Source organism: Rutidosis leptorrhynchoides, chromosome 9, assembly GCF_046630445.1.
Source record: "Rutidosis leptorrhynchoides isolate AG116_Rl617_1_P2 chromosome 9, CSIRO_AGI_Rlap_v1, whole genome shotgun sequence".
NCBI lineage: Eukaryota > Viridiplantae > Streptophyta > Magnoliopsida > Asterales > Asteraceae > Rutidosis > Rutidosis leptorrhynchoides.
The window spans coordinates 212,649,542-212,662,869 of record NC_092341.1 but is presented as its reverse complement, the minus strand read 5'-3'; positions in this window follow the sequence as shown (position 1 = coordinate 212,662,869).

Below are 13,328 nucleotides of genomic sequence, written 5' to 3'. Positions count from 1 at the left end.
CAAAGAATGACCAAGAACACGGTGAACATTTGAGAAAGGTGTTAGAAGTATTGTGGAAGGAAGAATTGTACGCTAAATTTTCAAAGTGTGCATTTTGGTTGGAAGAAGTTCAATTCCTCGGTCACATAGTGAACAAAGAAGGTATTAAGGTGGATCCGACAAAGATAGAAACTGTTGAAAAGTGGGAAACCCCGAAAACTCCGAAACACATACGCCAGTTTTTAGGACTAGCTGGTTACTACAGAAGGTTCATCCAAGACTTTTCCAGAATAGCAAAACCCTTGACTGCATTAACGCATAAAGGGAAAAAATTTGAATGGAAGGATGAACAAGAGAAAGCGTTTCAGTTATTGAAGAAAAAGCTAACTACGGCACCTATATTGTCATTGCCTGAAGGGAATGATGATTTTTTAATTTATTGTGACGCATCAAAGCAAGGTCTCGGTTGTGTATTAATGCAACGAACGAAGGTGATTGCTTATGCGTCTAGACAATTGAAGATTCACAAACAAAATTATACGACGCATGATTTGGAATTAGGTGCGGTTGTTTTTGTATTAAAGACTTGGAGGCACTACTTATATGGGGTCAAAAGTATTATATATACCGACCACAAAAGTCTTCAACACATATTTAATCAGAAACAACTGAATATGAGGCAGCGTAGGTGGATTGAATTGTTGAATGATTACGACTTTGAGATTCGTTACCACCCGGGGAAGGCAAATGTGGTAGCCGACGCCTTGAGCAGGAAGGACAGAGAACCCATTCGAGTAAAATATATGAATATAATGATTCACAATAACCTTACTACTCAAATAAAGGAGGCGCAACAAGGAGTTTTAAAAGAGGGAAATTTAAAGGATGAAATACCCAAAGGATCAGAGAAGCATCTTAATATTCGGGAAGACGGAACCCGGTATAGGGCTGAAAGGATTTGGGTACCAAAATTTGGAGATATGAGAGAAATGGTACTTAGAGAAGCTCATAAAACTAGATACTCAATACATCCTGGAACGGGGAAGATGTACAAGGATCTCAAGAAACATTTTTGGTGGCCGGGTATGAAAGCCGATGTTGCTAAATACGTAGGAGAATGTTTGACGTGTTCTAAGGTCAAAGCTGAGCATCATAAACCATCAGGTCTACTTCAACAACCTGAAATCCCGGAATGGAAATGGGAAAACATTACCATGGATTTCATCACTAAATTGCCAAGGACTGCAAGTGGTTTTGATACTATTTGGGTAATAGTTGATCGTCTCACCAAATCAGCACACTTCCTGCCAATAAGAGAAGATGACAAGATGGATAAGTTAGCACGACTGTATTTGAAGGAAGTCGTCTCTAGACATGGAATACCAATCTCTATTATCTCTGATAGGGATGGCAAATTTATTTCAAGATTCTGGCAGACATTACAGCAAGCATTAGGAACTCGTCTAGACATGAGTACTACCTATCATCCACAAACTGATGAGCAGAGCGAAAAGACGATACAAACGCTTGAAGACATGCTACGAGCATGTGTTATTGATTTCGGAAACAGTTGGGATCGACACCTACCGTTAGCAGAATTTTCCTACAACAACAGTTATCATTCTAGTATTGAGATGGCGCCGTTTGAGGCACTTTATGGTAGAAAGTGCAGGTCTCCGATTTGTTGGAATGAAGTGGGGGATAGACAGATTACGGGTCCGGAGATAAAACAAGAAACTACTGAGAAAATCATTCAAATTCAACAAAGAATGAAAACCGCCCAGAGTCGACAAAAGAGCTACGCGGACAGTAAAAGAAAAGATATAGAGTTTGAAATTGGAGAAAAGGTCATGCTTAAGGTTTCACCTTGGAAATGCGTTGTTCGATTTGGTAAACGGGGGAAACTAAATCCAAGGTACATTGGACCATTCAAGATTATAGATCGTGTCGGACGAGTAGCTTACCAACTGGAGCTACCTCAACAACTCGCGGCTGTACATAACACTTTCCACATCTCAAATTTTAAGAAATGTTATGCTAAAGAAGATCTCACTATTCCGTTGGACGAAATTCAAATCAATGAAAAACTTCAATTCATTGAAGAACCCGTCGAAATAATGGATCGTGAGGTTAAGAGACTTAAACAAAACAAGATACCGATTGTTAAGGTTCGATGGAATGCTCGTAGAGGACCTGAGTTCACCTGGGAGCATGAAGATCAGATGAAGAAGAAATACCCGCATCTATTTTTAGAAGATTCGTCAACACTTTCAACATCTTAAAATTTCGGGACGAAATTTATTTAACGGGTAGGTACTGTAGTGACCCGAACTTTTCCATGTTTATATATATTAAATGAAATTAATATTTACATGATTAAGTGTTTCCAACATGTTAAGCAATCAAACTTATTAAGACTTGATTAATTGGAATAGGTTTCATATAGACAAATGACCACCCAAGTTGACCGGTGATTCACGAACGTTAAAACTTGTAAAAACTATACGATGACATATATATGGTTATATATATAGTTAACATGATTTTATTATAAGTATGTATCTCATTAGGTATTTTAACAATGAGTTATATACATAAAAATGAGACTATTAAATTAAGAAACTCGAAAACGATATATATAACGATTATCGTTATAACGTCTTACTAGGTACATATGAATCATATTAAGATATTGATACACTTGGTTAATTATATTAAATGATAAGTAAATATATCATTAAGTGTATTAACAATGAACTACATATGTAAAAATAAGACTACTAACTTAATGATTTTGAAACGAGACATATATGTAACGATTATCGTTGTAACGACATTTAATGTATATAGATCATATTAAGATATATTCGTACATCATAATATCATGATAATATAATAATTTAAAATCTCATTTGATATTATAAACATTGGGTTAACAACATTTAACAAGATCGTTAACCTAAAGGTTTCAAAACAACATTTACATGTAACGACTAACGATGACTTGACGACTCAGTTAAAATGTATATACATGTAGTGTTTTAATATGTATTCATACACTTTTGAAAGACTTCAAGACACTTATCAAAATACTTCTACTTATCAAAAATGCTTACAATTACATCCTCGTTCAGTTTCATCAACAAATCTACTCGTATGCACCTGTATTCGTACTCGTACAATACACAGCTTTTAGATGTATGTACTATTGGTATATATACTCCAATGATCAGCTCTTAGCAGCCCATGTGATTCACCTAACACATGTGGGAACCATCATTTGGCAACTAGCATGAAATATCTCATAAAATTACAAAAATATGAGCAATCATTCATGACTTATTTACATGAAAATAAAATTACATATCCTTTATATCTAATCCATACACCAACGACCAAAAACACCTACAAACACTTTCATTATTCAATTTTCTTCATCTAATTGATCTCTCTCTCAAGTTCTATCTTCAAGTTCTAAGTGTTCTTCATAAATTCCAAAAGTTCTAGTTTCATAAAATCAAGAATACTTCCAAGATTGCAAGTTTACTTCCAAGTTTTCTAAATCCATTCCAAGTAATCATCCAAGATCAAGAAACCTTTGTTACTTACAGTAGGTTATCTTTCTAATACAAGGTAATAATCATATTCAAACTTTAATTCAATTTCTATAACTATAACAATCTTATTTCGAGTGGAAATCTTACTTGAAATTATTTTCGTGTCATGATTCTGCTTCAAGAACTTTCAAGCCATCCAAGGATCCTTTGAAGCTAGATCCATTTTTCTCATTTCCAGTAGGTTTATCCAAGGAACTTGAGATAGTAATGATGTTCATAACATCATTCGATTCATGCATAAAAAGCTATCTTATTCAACGTTATAAACTTGTAATCACTAGAACATAGTTTAGTTAATTCTAAACTTGTTCGCAAATAAAGTTAATCCTTCTAACTAGACTTTTAAAATCAACTAAACACATATTCTATATCTATATGATATGCTAACTTAATGATTTAAAACCCGGAAACACGATAAACACCATAAAACTGGATATACGCCGTCGTAGTAAAACCGGGGGCTGTTTTGGTTGGGATAATTAAAAGCTAAGAAGAACTTTGATTTAAAAGCTATACTTCTGGAAAAATGATTTTTCTTATGAACATGCAACTATATCCAAAAATCATGGTTAAACTTAAAGTGAAAGTATGTTTTTCAAAATGGTCATCAAGATGTAGTTCTTTCGACGGAAATGACTACATCTTTCAAAATTGACTTGTAACTTGTATTTCCGACTATAAACTTATACTTTTTCTATTTATATTCATAAAGTTAAGTTCAATATGAAACCGTGGCCACTGGAATCACTCAAAACGGATTAAAACGAAGAAATGGCGAGTAAAACAAGATTGATAAAAACTACTCATTTTACCTACGTGAAAGTTAGTAATAAACCTATTCCAACCATAACCTAATCAACTTATATTGTATATTATGTAATCTTGAGATACCATAGACACGTATACAATGTTTCGACCTATCATGTCGACCCATCTATATATATATTGCGGAACAACCATAGACACTCTATATGTGAATGTTGGAGTTAGCTATACAGGGTTGAGGTTGATTCCAAAATATATATATAGTTTGAGTTGTGATCAATACTGAGATACGTATACACTGGGTCGTGGATTGATTCAAGATAATATTTATCAATTTATTTCTGTACATCTAACTGTGGACAACTAGTTGTAGGTTACTAACGAGGACAGCTGACTTAATAAACTTAAAACATCAAAATGTATTAAAAGTATTATAAATATATTTTGAACATACTTTAATATATATGTATACATTGTTATAGGTTCGTGAATCAACCAGTAGCCAAGTCTTACTTCCCGACGAAGTAAAAAAATCTGTGAAAGTGAGTTATAGTCCCACTATTAAATCTAATATTTTTGGGATGAGAATACATGCAGGTTTTATAAATGATTTACAAAATAGATACAAGTACGTGAAACTACATTCTATGGTTGAATTATCAAAATCGAATATGCCCTTTTTATTAAGTCTGGTAATCTAAGAATTAGGGAACAGACACCCTAATTGACGCGAATCCTAAAGATAGATCTATTGGGCCTAACAAACCCCATCCAAAGTACCGGATGCTTTAGTACTTTGAAATTTATATCATATCCGAAGGGTGTCCCGGAATGATGGGGATATTCTTATATATGCATCTTGTTAATATCGGTTACCAGGTGTTCACCATATGAATGATTTTTATCTCTGTGTATGGGATGTGTATTGAAATATGAAATCTTGTGGTCTATTGTTACGATTTGATATATATATATATATATATATATATATATATATATATATATAGGTTAAACCTATAACTCACCAACATTTTTGTTGACGTTTAAAGCATGTTTATTCTCAGGTGAATACTAAGAGCTTCCGCTGTTGCATACTAAAATAAGGACAAGATTTGGAGTCCATGTTTGTATGATATTGTGTAAAAACTGCATTCAAGAAACTGATTTCGATGTAACATATTTGTATTGTAAACCATTATGTAATGGTCGTGTGTAAACAGGATATTTTAGATTATCATTATTTGATAATATACGTAAAGCTTTTTAAACCTTTATTTATGAAATAAAGGTTATGGTTTGATTTAAAAATGAATGCAGTCTTTGAAAAAACGTCTCATATAGAGGTCAAAACCTCGCAACGAAATCAATTAATATGGAACGTTTTTAATCAATAAGAATGGGAGATTTCAAAAACCCCCTTTTATAATAATAATATCACTTATATATATATTTGTATTTTTATAAATTTAAAACTAATATAGCATTAAGCTTGTTTAAGAGTTCCCTGTGGACGAACCAGACTTACTAAAAACTACAGTACTGTACGATTAGGTACACTGCCTATAAGTGTTGTAGCAAGGTTTAGGTATATCCATTCTATAAATAAATAAATATCTTGTGTAAAATTGTATCGTATTTAATAGTATTTCGTTGTAAAAATAATACTATTTCCTAGTACACCTCGCACACATCAAGTATTTTTGGCGCCGCTGCCGGGGACAATTCTGCTTAAACGCCGGAAGCGCAACGCTATATAAAAAAAAGATTTTTATTAATTTTTAAGTTTACTTTTATAAAAATTCGCTTTTGTAAAAATACGTTTTAAATAATATATTCAAAAATATAAAAATAAAAATAAAAAATTATATATTTTTAATAGTTTGTTAAATATTTAAGTGTTATAAAGTTTCTTTATTTTTATTTTTAAGTTTGTAAAAATATAAATTTTATTTAAATATTTTGTATTTATTTAAAACAGAAAACTGAAAAAAAAATTTATAAAAACTACTCGGCTCGTACTGTAGCAGCCCAAGGCCTGGCCCGTAACCCTAGCTCATGAGATCGCATGAGCCCGAAGGCAAATTCTCATGCGATCGCATGAGAGTGTCTGACACGCCACAGTTAACCCTAATTCAGCATTAATTACGGGGTATATTTTAATTATTATTATTTAAACCCTAATTAGGTTTTAGTATTTTAATTGATTAAGTCTAGTTTATTTAATTTGTATTATTTAGTTTAATTAGTTTTAATAGATTATAAAATTAATAGTTTTATAAAATAAATAATATTTTTATAAAATTGTACTTTTTACAACTTTAAGTTTATCTTTTTATATTTTGTTTCTTTTTATTCGTTTTAGCGTAATATTTGTATTTTTCGCTCGTTTTTAGTTTTAAGTCATAGTTTTTGCCATAGTTATTTTTACTTCTAGATTTTTAGGCTTTGCCGTAAAATCCCTTAAGGGCTTTTTCTTTAGACTAAGATTTAAGTGCTTTAGAATTTTGCGACGCTGTTCTAAGTTTTTAGTACCTTTTTAAGTTATTGCCATTTGGGATATAATATTTCTTTTAATCTTTATTATTTTTAGACGCAACTTTTAATTCTTAGTTTTTAGTTCCTTTTTAAGTTTCGACGTGCTACTTTCTTATTTTTATTTTGCGACGCCTATTATTTTTTGACCTTTTATTTTTTTCGACTTTTTTCGACGCGCTCTTTTTCTTTCTTATTTCTCGACGCTCTAGTTTTTAGGACTTAGATTTTTTCTATTTCTTATCTAAAATTTCTTTAAATTTAAACAAAAAATTATTTTAAGTGGTTAAATTGATAGACATCAAAATTTTCTGGTTCGTAATAATAGTTGGATTTGTACGTGGACCGGGTTATTGGAGCCAAACAGTACTCAATTATATTAAGACCAAACGAATCCTGCCCCTCTGCTGCATCTTTTGGCTATTCAAAACGTGGGCAAAATCAGAAAAGTCTATTAATTTGATAAGTTATATAATTTTTCTTATTTTTATAACTAATAGGATATTCAGTGAATGCACCGAGCAAAACGTTCACCACCTTTATACGTTCACCACCTGTAACTCGATCAAGACATCTAGCAAATATTGTCGCCGTTGATTTTTCTTTAGAATCGTCATCCAGTCGACCAAGTACTCCAATTCAAATTTCCTATAATCCATTTTTTGAACCCAACCTCACAATTGAGAATCCGGAGAATATTCAGGGACAATTCATAGATCCTGAACCATCAATCTTTCCTCCGGAACCACCAATCATTCAAACAGAGATTGTTGAGGAACCTACCATTAAATCAGAATCCTATAGTGATTCAGATTCAACAAATTCAATCATGGAGAATTTGGAACCTCTAAGTATGGAAGACCGAATGAGAGCTAAACGCACTGGCCAAGGTCACGCAATTACTCAACCAGACATTAATGCGCCAGATTATGAAATCAAAGGACAAATTCTACACATGGTAACTAATCAATGCCAATTTAGTGGTGCGCCGAAGGAAGATCCAAGTGAACATCTTCGTACCTTTAATAGGATCTGCACACTATTTAAAATAAGAAAAGTGGAGGATGAACAGATATATCTCATGTTATTTCCCTGGACTTTAAAGGGAGAAGCCAAAGATTGGTTGGAATCGTTACCTGAAGGGGCGATTGATACATGAGACGTTTTAGTTGAAAAATTTCTTAAACAATTCTTTCATGCATCTAAAGCCGTTAGACTTCAAGGAGAAATTGTTACGTTCACACAAAAGCCAAATGAAACTTTATATGAAGCGTGACCAGATTTGGAAAGTTATTAAGAGGATGTCCGCAACATGGTTTAGACACCTGTCAAATAGTACGAATATTCTACCAAGGATGCGACATCACTACAAGGAAAGACATCGATATAGCAGCTGGTGGTTCCATTATGAAGAAAACAGCAACTGATGCTTACAAAATTATTGATAACACTGCTTCCCACTTACATGAGTGGCACCAAGAAAAAGATATCGTTAGATCATCTAAAGCAGCTAGAGCCGATTCTAGCCATGACTTAGATTCCATTTCTGCAAAGATAGATGCTGTTGAGAGACGAATGGAAAAGATGACTAAAGATATTCACTCAATATGAATTAGTTGTGAGCAGTGTGGAGGACCACATTTGACAAAAGATTGTCTCAGTATTGAACTAACAATGGAACAAAGAGAGAATGTTTCATACATAAACCAAAGACCTGGAAATAATTATCAGAATAATTATCAACCGCCAAGACCAATCTACAATCAAAATCAGAATTATAACTGAAATGTTCCATACAACAACCAACAAGGTCCAAGTAATCAACAAGTATCCAATAATACTTACAATCAGCAAAGACCTATTTTTCAAAATAAACCACCACAAACCGATGATAAAAAGCCAAATTTAGAAGACATGATGTCGAAGCTAGTTGAATCTCAAACTCAATTTTTCACATCTCAGAAACAAACCAATGAACAAAATGCTTAAGCATTTAGAAATCAACAAGCTTCTATTCAAAATCTGGAACAAGAAGTAAGTAACCTAGCAAGTTTAATAGGTGAAAGGAAACCGGGAAGTCTACCTAGTGATACAAATGCTAACCCCCGGAATGAAACAGCTAAAGCCATTACACTTAAACCACCTTAAATACCTGTAATTTCTGATGAAGCTATTCCTACTCCACAAGAACCACAATCTGAGCAAGATAAGGAAAAAGAACCGGTAGTTGAAAAGGTTAATGAAGATAACATAGTTAAGGCTAAACCTTATGTTAAACCATACCAACCACCACTTCCTTACCCAAGTAAAATGAGAAAAGAGAGACTTGAAGCCGAGCAATCCAAATTCTTGGATATGTTTAAACAGATTAATGTAAATCTTCCTTTCATTGATGTGATTTCAGGAATGCCTAGATATGCTAAATTTTTGAAAGATCTAATCACAAATAGAAAGAAAATGGAAGAACTCTCAGCTGTTACTATGAATGCTAATTGTTCTGCAGTGCTGTTGAATAAGATACCAGAAAAATTATCAGATCCAGGAAGTTTCACAATTCCATGTTTTCTGGGTAGTCTTAGTTCAATAGAAGCATTGGCAGACTTAGGTGCTAGTATAAATCTAATGCCGTATTCACTATACGCTAAACTAGACCTTGGAGAATTGAAACCAACATGAATAAGTATACAACTAGCCGATTGATCAATAAAATATCCTAGAGGGATAATGGAGAACATGCTAGTTAAAGTTGGTACTTTAGTATTTCCAGTAGATTTTGTTATTTTGGACATGGAAGAAGATTCTCGAGTACCTCTCATATTAGGAAGCCCATTCTTAAACACGGCTAAAGCAATAATAGACGTGTTTGGTAAGAAACTGACCCTAAGTATAGAGGACGAGAGTGTTACCTTTTCTGTTGATAGAGCCATGCAACAACCGCAATCTGCAAATGATACATGTTATTATATTCAAACTATAGAATCACATGCAGAATTGTTAGAAGAATTTCCAGAATTACAGGGAACATGAGAATGTTATTTAGGAGAAGGAACTGAACCAATTGATGAAACTGAAATGTTAGCTACACTTATGGCTAATGGATATGAACCAACAACAGAAGAAATTCAAATGCTAAAAGAAAAAGACAGATATCGATATAAATCATCGATAGAAGAACCACCGACATTAGAGTTAAAGCCACTTCCAAACCATTTGGAATACGCTTATTTACATGGTGAGTCTGAATTACCTGTAATAATATCGTCTTCTCTTACTGAAAATGAAAAATCTCAACTCATTTCTGTGTTGAAAGCTCATAAACTAGCTATTGCATGGAAGATTCATGATATTAAAGGAATAAGTTCTTCGTATTGCACACATAAAATCCTTATGGAAGAAGGTCATAAAACATATGTGCAACCCCAAAGAAGACTAAATCCTAATATGTAAGATACTGTTAAGAAAGAAATTATTAAACTGCTAGATGCAGGTTTAATTTATCCAATTTTTGATAGTCCATGGGTAAGCCCAGTTCAATACGTGCCTAAGAAAGGTGGCATGACTATCATTACAAATGAAAAAAATGAGCTTATTCCTACTAGGACTGTAACAGGATGGCGTGTTTGTATTGATTATAGAAAATTAAATGACGCCACCAGAAAAGATCACTTTCCCTTACCTTTTATTGATCAAATGTTGGAAAGATTAGCCGGAAATAGTTACTATTTTTTTCTTGATGGTTTTTCCGGATATTTTCAAATTCCAATAGCACCCAAGGACCAAGAGAAAACCACGTTCACGTGCCCTTATGGTACTTTTGCTTACAAACGCATGCCATTTGGACTTTGCAATGCCCCTGCAACCTTTCAAAGGTGCATGATGGCGATTTTTCACGACATGATAGAAGAATGCATGGAAGTTTTCATGGATGACTTTTCAGTCTTCGGTGATACTTTTGAAACATGTCTAGTTAATCTTGAACGAATGCTTATTAGATGCGAACAATCAAATCTAGTACTTAATTGGGAGAAATGCCATTTCATGGTTAAAGAAGGCATCGTTCTTGGTCATAAAATTTCAAAGGAAGGAATTGAAGTGGATAGAGCTAAAGTAGATGTAATTGCTAAACTTCCACATCCCACCAATGTTAGAGGAGTTAGGAGTTTTCTAGGGCATGCCGGTTTTTACAGATGTTTCATAAAAGATTTTTCTAAAATTGCCACTCCTATGAATAAACTCCTAGAAAAGGATGCTCCATTTATCTTTTCAGATGAATGTATCAAATTTTTTAATATTCTTAAAGAAAAACTCACTAATGCGCCGATCATGATAACTCCAAATTGGAATCTACCGTTTGAACTTATGTGCGATGCAAGTGATTTTGCAATGGGAGCCGTTTTAGGACAAAGGATTGAAAAACGATTTCAACCTATATATTATGCTAGTAAGACGTTACAAGGATCACAAATAAATTACACAACTACTGAAAAAGAACTCCTTGCTATTGTCTTTGCTTTTGAAAAATTTCGATCATATCTCGTTCTAGCTAAAACGGTGGTCTATACCGACCATTCTGCTCTTAGATACCTATTTTCGAAACAAGATGCTAAACCAAGATTAATCCGTTGGATCTTACTCTTACAAAAGTTCGATATTGAAATCCGAGATAAAAAGGGAGCAGAAAATCTCGCCGCTGATCATCTTTCTCGTCTTGAAAATCCCGAATTAGAAGTTCTAAATGAATCGGCAATACAAGACAACTTTCCTGATGAATATCTATTGAAGATAGATTATAATAAAATTCCATGGTTTGCAGACTATGCAAACTACTTAGTATGTGGATTCCTTGAAAAAAGATTTTCGTACCAAAAACGAAAGAAATTCTTTAGTGATATAAAACACTATTTCTGGGAAGATCCACATTTGTTTAAAAGTTGTCCCGATGGAATAATACGCCGATGTGTATTCGGAGACGAAGCTAGTCAAATCTTAAACCATTGTCACACAGGATCAATAGGAGGGCATTATGGGCCTCAACTTACAGCAAGAAAAGTTTACGATGCTGGATTCTATTGGCCTACAATTTTCAAAGGCGCACACCTTCTTTGCAAATCCTGTGATGCTTGTCAAAGGACCGGAAAAATAAGTCAACGTGATGAAATGCCACAAAATGTCATTCAAGTATGTGAAGTATTTGACATTTGGGGTATTGACTTTATGGGTCCATTTCCAAAATCTCATAATAATCTCTACATTCTCGTTTCCATTGATTATGTATCTAAATGGGCGGAAGCACAAGCTCTCCCAACTAACGATGAACGAGTTGTAGTCAACTTTTTAAAACGTCTTTTTGCAAGGTTTGGAACACCGAAAGCTTTAATAAGTGATCGGGGTACTCATTTTTGTAATAATCAACTTGAGAAAGTTCTTAAAAGATATGGAGTAACTCATAAAATCTCCACCGCATATCATCCACAAACAAGTGGACAAGTTGAAAATACCAACCGAGCTTTGAAACGTATTCTAGAGAAAACCGTAGGATCAAATCCGAAGGAATGGTCCATTAAATTGGAGGATGCACTCTGGGCTTTTAGAACAGCCTACAAAACTCCAATTGGCACCACACCTTTTAAACTCGTTTACAGAAAAGCATGTCATCTTCCAGTAGAAATTGAACACAAAGCATTTTGGGCTTTGAAAACATGTAATCTTGATTTACATGAAGCCGGACGTCTACGATTAAGTCATCTAAACGAATTAGAAGAATTAAGACTTGAAGCATACGAAAATTCGTTAATCTATAAGGAAAGAATGAAGAAATGGCATGATAAAAGAATCAGAAGTTCAAAAGAATTTAAAGAAGGAGACAGAGTTCTTCTTTTCAATTCACGATTCAAGCTATTTCCTAGAAAATTGAAATCAAGATGGTCTGGACCATTCATAGTCAAAAGAGTTTTCCCATACGGAACAGTAGAATTAAAAAATTCAAACGGGATTGAATTTAAGGTTAATGGTCACACAGTTAAACATTACATAGATAGTCCAATGGAAGTTGACAACGAAGTTAATCACAATTTCGACACCACAGCTATCTAAGTGTGGGGAGAATCAAGTCTTTAAAGGATAATATGTATTTCTGTTAGAGTTAGATGTTCTGTTTTCGTGTAGTTCTCGAAAATGGAACCCGAATGGTCTTTCCCTAGCAGACCCTAAAGAACTAGTCTTCTCCCCCCATTCTAAATTTTTATTTTTTTTAGGTTTTACGAGATGAAGACTTCCTGTGAACTAAACCATGGTCTAATGCTACACGCTTTGATCACTAAATGTAATAATGAAACCCTTCCAAGTGAAATAGTATCATTAATCAGAGGTAAATTGGACGGAGTAAGAAAAGAATCCAGAAACGAAAATAATAAGTTACAGTTTGGTAAAGGAAAA